Source organism: Dermacentor andersoni, chromosome 3, assembly GCF_023375885.2.
Source record: "Dermacentor andersoni chromosome 3, qqDerAnde1_hic_scaffold, whole genome shotgun sequence".
NCBI classification, from domain to species: domain Eukaryota; kingdom Metazoa; phylum Arthropoda; class Arachnida; order Ixodida; family Ixodidae; genus Dermacentor; species Dermacentor andersoni.
In genome coordinates this window covers 109,610,985-109,623,486 of record NC_092816.1, presented here as the reverse complement: position 1 = coordinate 109,623,486, position 12,502 = coordinate 109,610,985, and the positions used below count along the sequence as shown (strand labels likewise).

At 44.1% G+C, this 12,502-nt stretch overlaps 1 long non-coding RNA gene across 1 annotated transcript; it reads left to right on the top strand.

Moving 5' to 3' along the window:
* Nucleotides 1-742: 742 nt before the first annotated feature.
* Nucleotides 743-8,724, top strand: LOC140216755 (uncharacterized). Its single transcript, XR_011893427.1, has 3 exons — nucleotides 743-1,398; nucleotides 2,512-2,602; nucleotides 8,478-8,724. It is a non-coding gene; the product is annotated as an uncharacterized lncRNA (long non-coding RNA).
* The last annotated feature ends 3,778 nt before the right edge of the window (nucleotides 8,725-12,502 follow it).

Genomic DNA, 12,502 nt, shown 5'->3' with positions numbered 1-12,502 from the left:
AATGAAATTGAACTCTGTCAAAACACCAGAGCTCTGGATGACAGGTTACAGTGTGCACAGAGGCGTTCTGCTAGATATTAAAGCGAAGCTTTCTATGCCTCCTCCCTTTTAATTTCCAATTCTGCTGCTGCTGCTGTCACTGCCTTGCCAGCCGCGGCGGTGGGTGGTTTCAGAGCGTGCATAATTTACATCAGAGGGACTCAGGGAAGGCGTGTGCGAGCCCTTTTAGCGAGAACTTCGTGGGCATCGCTACAGTACTCTCTGGACCCCTTTGGCCGTCATAATGCCCACTGAAACACCCTGGTCATCGACACAATGCCATCTGGAAGACTAACGACGAGACAAGAGAATGTTTAAAGCCAACACCCAGACGAACTGGGTAAATAATGCCACTTTTCGCACGTGGATCACTGACTCAGGGCATGCAGAGACGCAAAGCCGCACTAAAGCACCGCAGCGTCAAGACGACAACACGCAAACGGCTGTTCGGCAAATCAACGCTTCAGCCCCGTTGCGATGCGCTCGTGTAAGGGAATTAGAGCGTTAACTTTCACGTAAGCTACGAAAAATGGCGTGCAACAGCGCCTCGTGCAAGCACGTCTTTCTGTATTATAACATTCAACATCACATCACGACTGTGGTAGGCCGTCAACATCATCGCCAAATATCGTCAGTGAACGAAAATAGAACAGCAAGCTGCGCTTATGTCGATTCCCACAGGGCGTGGGATCTGCCTCTGTTGTTTATAATAATAATAATAATAATAATAATAATAATAATAATAATAATAATAATAATAATAATAATTGCTTAGAGGTAGCGTAAAATAAATAGCCTCGAAAGTAATATACACACGTAGTTTAAAAGAATATATGTATTTATGCTTTGAAAACGAAACCGAAATTGAAATAACTTCCACCGACGGGTGTCGCCGCGATCGCTGCTGAGTCTCGCGGCGGGCCGCCGGGTGCACATGTGTGTGTTCTCCGTGACAGTCGTGAAGTTGTGAGTAATTAGATTGTTTTTTGCTACGTTTAGGTTCCACCACCTCGTTGTTTTCGTGTACTTTCGTGCTCATCGACGCGAAGGGAGCATCCGGACTGAAGGCGACGCGATTATGCGTGAGAAAGAAAGGCAGTAGCGGCCTGCGACATCGGCGTTTCTTTGTGACAGTGTGTTTACTATGCCTACGACGGCCGTCATTCGTGGCCAACGAGAAAACATCTTCCATTCGGCCTGACCAGTGATGAAGTGGACTTTTTTTTTCGGCGCAATCCATCGTCAACATCGTCCATCCACTACGTAAACGAAATGGCGTGCCCAGAGTACACATCGTGACAGCGCTCCGCCTTCAAACCGAGGGCCTTTTGCAAGGCGGATGGACGGCTCATATAAAAGGTGCGTACGTGGTCACATTCAGCGTCGCGTTTTTATGGTGCGTCATTGTGGTAGTAATTTTCGCGTAATTTCTTTAAAGGACAGCACAAGGTGTGTTGGATGCGAGTGTAGTATGTGTACTTCAGGTGGAGCCTACGGGTACCGAACGTGAAAAAGAAATGAAAATATATCGGATGTTTCATTGTTCGTGTGTCCTCAACTAATTGTGACAGCACATAGAGTTGTAGAGAATTAAGTACTGCTACGCGTCAGTATACGGCGCAGGCAGGTAAATAATACTTTGGTTTGGCTAATTCATTCTGTTGCTAAAGATGGGCGCATACTTATACCGGTTTCACACGGCCACTTTCGATCACGATTGAGCCTGTTCTGGATCGAAATTTTCGACTGCGATTGGCTACCGTCCGCAGATTCAGCAAGGAAGCCAAACGTGATCAGAAATTCGATCCCAGTCAGGATCGATCGCGGCCAAAAGTGTGCAGTGGGACAACCGTATTAAATGTCGCTTGTGTACTTGCACTCGTTTTTTTTTTTTTCCCCAGGTCACGTGGTAGGTAATGATGCAGGTAGCTTGCAATGCTTGTGCTTTCATCGCTAGAACTAATACAAAAGAACCACAACCATCCCGGCTATGTGGCTATCCTTCGTTTTCAGTTGGACTCGTTTGTTCTAGAAGCTTTCGTGCCGTTGCGGATGAACGCGTGGTTGCGCTATTTGTTTATGAATTTATCTTTGTGTAAATAAGTACACCGAGCCTAATCATGTTTTTTCTTGACCTTGAACTCGTTTTTTGGTTTCACGCACGCATGCTTATTACTGCTACTATTTGTTTTCTTGTTCTACGACTGAACCCTGCCTAAGGTGTCCTGTCAGTGGTCGACAGTATTTCTGAAATGAACTGCACTGAACATCCTACGGCTATTCTACGTTTCACTGCCTTATTCTAATGTCTAGTTATAAAGCGCATGGTTATTGTAACTATTCTTGGCTTGTATATATGTATGTATTAAGCTGGTAAATGCTTAATTATGTTTGCAGTTTTGAGAGTTTCTTTTATTAAGTGGTCAATCTCGAGTGGTATTAATGGTGAGTTGTTTTCTTGTGCCCATGCAGTTAGTCACTATGAAGCAATTGCATGGGAACCGGCTGATTGTCTTGGGCCTACACATTGCTCAAAAGACAGGGAAGGTGTCTGAGCCGACAGGTATACTTTTTTCATCACAATTGGCCTACATATTTTTTCCACTGGAGGATGAAGACCTCTCCCAGTGAGCTCCAATTACCTCTGCCTTGCGCTAGCTGATTCGAAGTGAAGCCTGCAAATTTCCTGACTTCATCATACAGTCTAATTCTCTACCGTCCTTGACTACCCTTCTCTTCCCTTGGCATCCGTTCTGTAACTCGAATGTGCCACCAGTTATCTGCCCCATGCATTACATGGTTGAAGAAGGCACTTGGGCTAGTTGGTGCTCATTGCAGACTTGAAACATCAATAACTAGCGTGAAAAAGACGACATCAAGAAGCACATAAGGCAGAACTCTAGACTTCAACTGAAATTTTTGCTGCACAGAAACATGGGATGCACAGAATGTTGACCGATGGAAACAAAACAGGAGCTATCGGAACAAATTGATGAACAGGTTAATTTCACATACGAACACTCTTGGTAAGAGCCAGGGACGGCTGCTCACACACCTGTTCCCCACTTTCTTTATGCAAAATGGTTCGTATATTTCCCTATGAACCTGCTTCTGGAGCTGCCTGAGCGCATGATTGCTTTGAAACTGCTCGGTGCATGAGCACGTATGGCGATAATTGGCCAGGTAGCCACTAAGGCACTGAAAGCAGCCCTATGTTCCCTCAAGTCAAACAGGTCGGTGTTTAAAAGACTGCTTCGGGGAACCAAGATAGGGCAGCTGTCAGGGGCTGGTGGCCATCTGGCCAATCATTGCTGTAGGTGCTCATGCACTGAGCAGTTTCAAAGCGCTCATCTGCCCATGCGGCTCTAGAGGCAAGTCGACATTAAAATATTCGAAGCACTTTGCATGAAAAAGTGGGTGATAGGTGTGTAAGCAACCCTTCCCTGGCTCTCACCGAAAAGAGTGTTTGTATATCGAAATGAACCTATCCATCAATTTGCTCCGATACCTCCTTTGTCAGACAGGGAAAGGGAAAGATGAATGTTGCTTCCATCCGTCGAGGTCGCATCCCCTGAATCCTATGTTTCTGTGTAGCCAAAATTTCATTTGAAGCCTAGAGCTCTGTCGTGTGTGCTTCTAGCTGTCGTCCGTTGTTTTTTTCACGCTAGTTAATGATGTCTCAAGTCTGCACTACATGGCCTGACCAGCTCCCTTCTTTACTCGTTATGTCAGCTAGGATATCAGCTCCTTCGTCTGCTTTCTGAACCACGCTGCTCTCTTCCTGTTTCTGCTGCCATCAGGACGGGAGTGGGCATGACAAATGAAATTGAGTGTCATTTAGACAAAGGAGCAGTGAGACTTCCTGTGCTTTACCTTTTGTTGTACATAAATGTTGAAATTGCACCAACACATCTTTTTCCACCTTGTGATTTTCCCATAGCTGTGACAAATGAATATATAGGCTTTAAGAAACTAGATATGCAGTTTGCCTAAGAAAAAGAATACTTTTGCACTTAAAGGTAATGTGTATGATGCTCTAACTCCTTTGATGCATGTGCCTTGAGAGGTGTTGATGTTGTTCATTTCTTTCAGTAAGCTTTACTTGATGGGTATGACTTTGTATAAAGAAATAAGTTCTGAAGAAACCATAATACCTGACAGGCAGAATTATCGAGGTTGAGAGCCAAGTTTACTTTCATGACATTTTTTTCAGGCTGTACTAGTTGACCCATGATGTTCAACAGTGCGGACTTGTACAAAGGACGTCGAAAGAGGCGAGAAATGGAGACAAATGCTATCGCCTCTTTCTCCATCCTTTGTCGAGTTCACATTGTCGAACGTCATCGACCAATACCAACTAGCCCGTTTGCGTATCTGTACTAGTTGAGCCATTTCTACTATGGTACTGTAAACCGAATGTGATAAATTCAAGATTGGTGCCTTTTCTATCTTTCTACAAGTGTTTCATATAATAGTTTAAGGCATTATGGTTGATGTCATGTTTTGACACAACCATAACCTCATAAGGTGTCCTCATGCATGCGAAAAGTGCCTCTTGTACAAGTTGCATGCAGGCCTGATATGGAGAACAAACCTGGCAGGAGGTAGAGCACATGTTGTATTGTAAACAAGACGCACGATTGCATTTACTTGGCAGTTATCGCAATGTTTTCTGAGATTTACCTGCAGGAACATTAGTTATCTCAGCTGCTAAGGGCACTGGTAAAGACATATCACTAGACACTGGGAGCAGAAAGAAAATCTGATATTGCAGTACTATTGAAGTCATGCAACATTATGTCTAACCAAACTGGCAGGGATGCTAGCTGTTAAAAAGAAAGGGCTGATTTCAAGAAAATTTTGCATTCCTAAATGTGTAAGTGAAATGCTCTATGCTTATAAGCTACAAAATATTTCCAGGATAATCATGCTAGTTACACTGGCCATTTGCTAATTCAGTAAGGTTCACTGAAGCTTGTTTTAAAATTCAGTGTCTTTATCCAGGGTGGTGATTTTAAGTTTTGTGGAATTTTTAAGTATAACCTGTTGCATATAGCATAATTCTAGTCCTTGAGCAGGAATAGTCAAACAGGCAGACCTATCTTGCACGAGAAATCGAAACACATGTTCAACGAATTAACGAAAATCTATTAATTAGCTTTTCAATTAATTACTTCATGGCACATATAAACAAAAAGAAAGTGGCTTAACCGAGGGGCCAATGTTTATTAATCTTATCCTAAGAAGCCAGCAAACACTACCAAGGACAACTTAGGGTAAATTACTTGTGATTAGTAAATGAAATAAAGAAATTATAGATTACTGAAAATGAAAGTGGATGAAAAAACAACTTGCCACAGGTGGGGAACGAACCCACGTCTTCGCATTACGCGTGCGATGCTTTACCAATTGAACTACAACAGGGGCCTTTTCCCCATCCACTTTCTTCGGTATTTATGTTTCCTAGTAGAACTCTAGGAGTGTTTGCCAGTGCCACCACATATATGAAGCACATATTGTAATTTACAAATCCTAGCCAGTGAGATTACAAGATGCATCCACTTTGGAATTGATTTCCAGAATGACGCCAGTTTGGAGATATGGGCCCTCAAACTTGCCGTAAAAATGCACTGTTGTTCCACTTACTTTTTTAACAAAATGTGCTTTTATGCACTGATGCAAAAAGTAACTGAAACACCCTTGTGTAGTGTTCTTTATCAGGGAATTATTCCTAAACTGCTGTCATCCTGGAAGTTCAAGTGCACACGTCTTCCAAGCTCACTGGCTACAATTCGTAAATTGCAATATGCGCAGTAAAATAATTAGTTACGAGGTGAATAGTGAATTTTTTTTAATTAGTCGAACATGTGTTTCAATTTCTTATGCTAGTGATGTCCACCTCTTAAAATAATCTAGCTCAAGGACAAGAATTATTCCATCTGCCACAGGAAATTTTTTAAAACTCCATAAAACTTAAAAATGATCACCCTGTACAATGCTACTACAGTGCTAAACAGCCAGCAGCCTAATCATCACATTTAAGAATGCCGTAACAACACTGACAAGTGCACTAAAGTTTTCTGCGCTTCACAGATGAAAGATGTTGGCTATTAGAATGTTTGATCTTAGTGTAACTCACAATCAGATAACCAGCAAGATCAAGTGAAAGCAGATGACAAACTTCATACATGAAAGGCTTTAACTGTGCTTTAATTAAAATAGCTAAACTTCTGTTAAGCATGATGCATTCACTGTGTTGTTCCAGTTCAAAGCATCTAAATGATCAGATGCTAAAGAGTTCTTGCTTGGAAGATCTTTAGTGAAAACCTCTGTAATAAACATACCAGAAGGATTATGTGCTTGCTTAGTGGAGATGTCTAAGATGATGTTAAAAGGTGTAGGTAGGGCTTCTAGTAGAGATGCCAAATAGTTCTGAGAGAGGGGTTGTTACCAGCCACTGTGTAGGTCATAGATTAAGAAAAAAATAAAGGTCAGCTTAGTGATGCTTAGTATAGTGATGCTTGCATTGTTTGTGATAGTGAGTATAGTGATGCTTGCATTGTTTGCCTGGAAAATCTGAAGAACAGCATCGTTTGTGTCTCTTGTTAAAGGAGCAGGCTTCTGTGAAAATGCTGATTTCTACTCCTATAAATAATGTATATTCCTGAGGAGGCAGGCAAAACAACAATGCCATCTGTTATAATAACCGATGAATGTAAGGTCATTGTATAGGCACGTAAACCCTGCGAATTTGTTTTTGCCTTGTGGCCACCACCTCCTGTGAACTAATGGTTGGCATTTAAACTATTGGTTTTGGGAACAAGGCATTAATGTCAAAGTACCTCTTGATGGTTACCCTGCAATGCATAGCAAAGCATATGGCTGCACCTTATTTTCAATATAACTTGCTTGTAGGGAAAAGTTGCAGTGAGATGATGTGGCTTCTCATTGTAAACTTATTGCATAAGAAAGGATTGATATATTTGTAAGCAAATTATTGGACTCAACACGAGCATCTTTATTTGTGCACATTCCAAATTGTAGTTTTGGGTCAGATGTCACACACGAAAACAAACTGCCCAGCGTTATTGCTGTAATATGAAGGCGGTTAAGGAAATAATGCCTCCAAACACACTACTTTGCCAGTAGTACTGCAAACATTTCGGCTCTTTATCATTAATGCACTGATGTTTATGCTATAGAATGTCACTTGCCCCATCTTCCTATCTCTTCGCGTTCCAAAGTAATCGATCAATGCATGGCATCCAGTGGTGATGTCCGCTTGAAACAGCGGGCTGTAATTGAATTTCTCACTGCGGAAGGTTCTACGCCCTTCAACATTCATTGCCGTCTGAAAGCAGTTTACGGGGATGCCTGTGTTGAAGTCAGCATTGTGTGGAGGTGGGCAAGGACTGTGAAACATAAAAATCCAGCCGCATCAAACGTCCAGGATCAGCACCGAACTGGACGGCCTGCAACGGCTTCTGATGAGGATCATCAACATCAGGCAGACGAGTTGAATCGGGTCAATCGCAGGATCAAGCAACACCAGATTGCAAAAACACTTGCCATTTCTATTGGTTCAGTGAACCAGATAATTAAGAAACTCCTGGGTTACAGAAGATTTTAGCTTGTTGGCTATGCTTCAACTTTTTCATGTCAGTCTTCAGTTGCCGTGGCACCCAACAAGCGCAAGTCTTCTTGTAACGCAGGTCTTTAATGATGTGGTTCACTGAGCCAATGGAAATAGCGAGTGTTATTGCAATCTGGTGTTGCTTGATCCTGCGATTGCCCTGAGTCAACTTATCTGCCTGATGTTCATGACCTTCATCAAAAGCCATTGTGGGCCGTCCATTTCGGTGCTGATCCTGGAGATTTGATGCCGCAGGATTTTGGTCTTTCACAGTCCTTACCCACCTCTGCACAGTGCTGACGTCAACACAGGCATCCCCGTAAACTGCAGTCAGATGGCGATGAATGTTGATATGCGCACAACCTTCCGCAGTCAGAATTCAATTACAGCCTGCTGTTTCAACTGGACGTCACCACTGGATGCCATGAATTGCTCGATTACTCTGGAACGAGAAGAGATAGGAAGGTGAGGCGACATTCGATAGCATAAACATAAGTGCATCAATGATAAAGAGTTCAAAATGTTTGCAGTAATATTGGCAAAGTAGTGGGCTTGGAGGCAGTAATTTCTGAATTGCCCTCATATAATTGTGTAGCCTCTCTCTCCTACGTTCATGATTTGGCAGAATGAATGCCTTATTCTTTCGAAATAACGATTTCTTGGAAGTAAGCACCATCTGGGCTTGTTTTCTTTATCCTGGTCTTCATGTGATCTTGAAATATTAAAGTGAATGATGCAGGGAAGCGCTGCTTGTCATGTTTCGTGTACTTTTCCTGACATTAAATTGCAACAAATCATTTTGCAGGTAGAAAACAAGCAGATGGCTACAGCGATCAATGAAGAAATGGCTTCATCTATGATGGCTCTCCTTAGGACATTGGAATGGAGCTACACAAAGGCATCACCAGCCTCGCCTGTTCCCTGGAACATTGGTTTGAATAAGACTGTTCTTCAGTGTAGAACGACCACAAGACTTGTCACCACATACAAGGCGTAGTGCAAGCTCTAAATATTGTACAGGTGGCTAGAATAAATGACCCTCCATGCAGTCACTCTTCCTGTATCTGTGGTAAATGGACCATTTCACGCAGGACACTCACACGTGATTATGTGTTTTCTTCAAAGTTGCTATGCCATGCATTTGGAAACACATTACCTATTGTATGCACACTGTACATAACATTTTTGTGTGCTAGCCTGACTGTAGACTTGCGAAACAAACAATGAAGTGCATGTGTACCCGCTTCAACATGCTGTACTTCAACACCCTTATAGCAAGGGCTATTGTATTGCTCATTACACCCGATAGCTGAAGGGGTAATATATTCCCGAACACACCCTTACACCCCATGGGTCGAAGGGTAATATGTTGTTCAAAGCACCCTCAAGGGATAGGGTGTTATTGGAATATAGAATAACCATCATAAGGGTGTAATTGCCTATAAAACCCAGCTTTTTCTAGGGTGCTAGGGGGTTAGTTATAGACACTCAAAAAAACCCTTAGGGGTGTAAATTATTTTACAGTGTAGTTGGTGCACCGGGTCCGAAAAGAAGCGCAAGAGAGGAGCCCCAGTTGCAGCGTGAAACGTTTCTCAGCTTTCGCTCGCAGTGGTACGCCACGCTTTTGGGTTTGCATCCCAGGCTTCGTGGTGGCGGCGCCAGATGGTGCCGTGTGTTCTTTGAAAAGCGCGAAGGAGGTGTCTCGCTCTAGCACACGCCTTTATTGATAACTCGTATCGACAGTAGCAATAGGTTGCGTGGCTACATAGATTCAGTTTTAACGCATTGCCTTCGACAGACATAATGAAATGGCCTGTGCCGCAATTCTTACCTCTTTGGGCATAGAGTTCTTCGCTTCGATATACTTCCATTGATGCCACCCTTGGTCACTGGATAATTGCGAATAGGTGTGTACCGCTCTTCAATAAACGCCCTTGACACCAACTTGGGTAACTAGGTATGTACCACAGGGGATGCGCCGGTTCTTATGACTGCGGTAGACAAGATGCTTTTTATTGCGCGCCAGAGTAGAATGCGAGAACTACGCTGGGAAGATATTCTGAGGACGCTTTCCGCGCGACCCTGGGCCCTGCTAATGCTCCCGTAATGTGCTCCCCTGGTCAGAGAAGAAGCGTCACAAAGGAAAAAAACAAGATTTGCCAGTCCAGCGAAGGCAGAGACGATGGGAAGGGCTCCTGGAAGATTCCCGGAAGAAAGCCTCCACGGACTAGTGCCTGTCCTATACTGGGAAGCAGCGTAGAAGACCAGTCAGGAGTAAAAGATCTCCTCTTCCATTCCCACGGTCAGAGCCTCTCTCCGCCTTTGCGTCCGCTGGAACTTGGCGGGGGCGCCGGTCCGATATTCCGCATGCGACAGTGCTGTTTCTGCTTATTGATTGGCTGTCGTACTGGTGGGTTGTGACCAGTGTGTGATTGGCTACGGCCAGGAGGGAGGACTTCAACAGAGTTGTTATAATTACGGTGCAGAGAGAAAAGCGCTACACTGCAGATCCCTGGAATTACAAAAAAAAGTCATCCGTTGCATCCACTGGCCTCAAGCAACTTACCCTGTTTCTTATTTCTGCAGAGTACGGAGATACTGTACCCGTGTATACCGATGGCTCTGTCACACCATATGCCTCTACTGTAGCCTTCGTCATCCCACATATGATCATCGCTCGGTGGTTTAAACTAGACCATAGATCAACATCAACTGCCGCAGAACTTGTTGCTATCCGGGAGACACTTCGATTTCTCTCCGAGGAGCCTCCTCACGCATGGGAGAGAGAGAGAGAGAGCAAAGAGAGGAAAGGCAGGGAGGTCAACCAGACGAGCGTCCGGTTTGCTACCCTACACCGGGGGAAGGGGAAGGGGGAACAGAAAGAGGAAAGCGGGATAGAGGGAACACTGTGCACGCAGCAAAGTGCGTGGAAATCAGTCAAGTCAAAGCAAGTGCTCCGTCGATACGTTAGGCTGCCGCCAATCTTGGTGGCTCATAGCTGGTGATGCACGTTGAAGTCACCACTGAAGACCAAGGGTCCGGTGGGCGTCAGCAGTACGTTGCAGTGCGTGGCGTGGCGTGCGTGACGATATTCTGCGATTCCAAGCTAGCTTTTCAAACGACTGACTGTGTCCTCAGGCGGGGCCCGTATAATTCAGTGGCTATAGAAATTACAGAGCATCTCGACCACGCAAATAGAAGTGGCCACAATGTTACCTTTCAGTGGATACATTCACACTGTGGCGCGATAAGGAACGAACAGGTGGACGCTGAAGCGGAAACTGCTTTAAATAATGGTTCTGAAGTTCACATTCCGTTCTCACGAACAGACACAAATGCTCTACTTTGTTGCGTATACGCAACCGTACGTTGGAACACTGGACCCAACTAGATCGACGACAAAAGCGAATACACAAATGGGACCAAGAAATGAAATTTCGTATGCCTCACACGCTCTAGAGAAGCCAAACAAGCATGGTGCACCGGATTCACCTTTGTGTCGCATTCACCAACCGTTATACACATCTGATAGGTTGCAGTGATGCTAAGCCAAACTGTGAATACTGTAAGGTACCAGAAACACTTGATCCTATATTTTGGCTCTGTCCCGCGTACGCGCAAGAATGACAGCAACTGGTCTCTTCCATTGCAAAAATCCATAAGCGGCCGCTATCAGACGAGTTTCTTTTAGGTTCTTGGCTTAATGCAAACAGCGCAGCCCTGATAACAAGTGCTGCTATCGCTTTTCTCCTAGCCACTGGGATGCACGCCCGGATTTAGAAGTGTCACAACGCTGTGAACTTGTATATACGCCTCTCTTCCTTACATCATCACCATCATTCATCAGCCCTTTTCCTCCCCGTGCAAGTTATAGCTCAGGCCGACCTCTCTGCCTTTCTGTAAATAAATCTCTCTATATGTATCTATCTATCTACCTAGGCAAGGGTGCCCTTTGTCACCTTTGTTGTGCGTGATGTATCTCCAAGGATTAGAGACCAAATTAGAGAGGAGTGAATCAACCTTTCTTTTTTCAAGCAAGGAGAATGGATTAAACAGTCGTTACCAGGACTGATGTACGCGGATGGCCTTGTACTTATGGCCGACAATAAGGAATATTTCCAGGGATTGATGTAAATGTGCGGTAAAGAGTGAGATATGTTGACAGTTAAGTAACGAAAAAATCGGCAGCCATGATTTTTTATGATAATCAGGGCGGCGAGCATAGGATACAGGAGGCTACGCTGCAGGCAGTGGATAAGTACAAATATCTTGGCGTGTGGATAAACAATGGGTCTGGGTACCTATTGGAATATGAAAAATGTGTAAGGACTAAAGGTAGCAGGAATGCAGGTGGGATGAAAAATAGGACACTCTGGAATTACAATAGGTACGAAGTGGTGAAAAGGATTTGGAAAGCGGTGATGGTCCCTAGTCTGACTTCCGGCAATGGGGTCCTGTGCATGAGATCAGAGGTTCGAGCAAGGTTGGAAATTAAGCAACGAGGGGTAGGTCGGCTTGCTTTGGGAGCACACCTACATACACCAAATTAGGGGTACAGGGTGGCATGGGATGGACATCATTCGAGGGCAGGGAAGCTAGCAGCAAGATAGAATTTGAGAAGTGATTGAGAGAAATAACGCGAAAATGGTTGGCAAGGAACGTTTTCAGTTACTTGTACATGAGAAATGTTGACAGAAAATTGAGGAATGGAACCAGAAAATTATCAAGTAAACATTTGATCAGCAGCATGAAGGCAAACCAAGAGACAATCGTTAAGGAAAAGGTTAAAGAAACAGAGAGGGGCGTGTGGGAAGCACGGATGCAGACAAA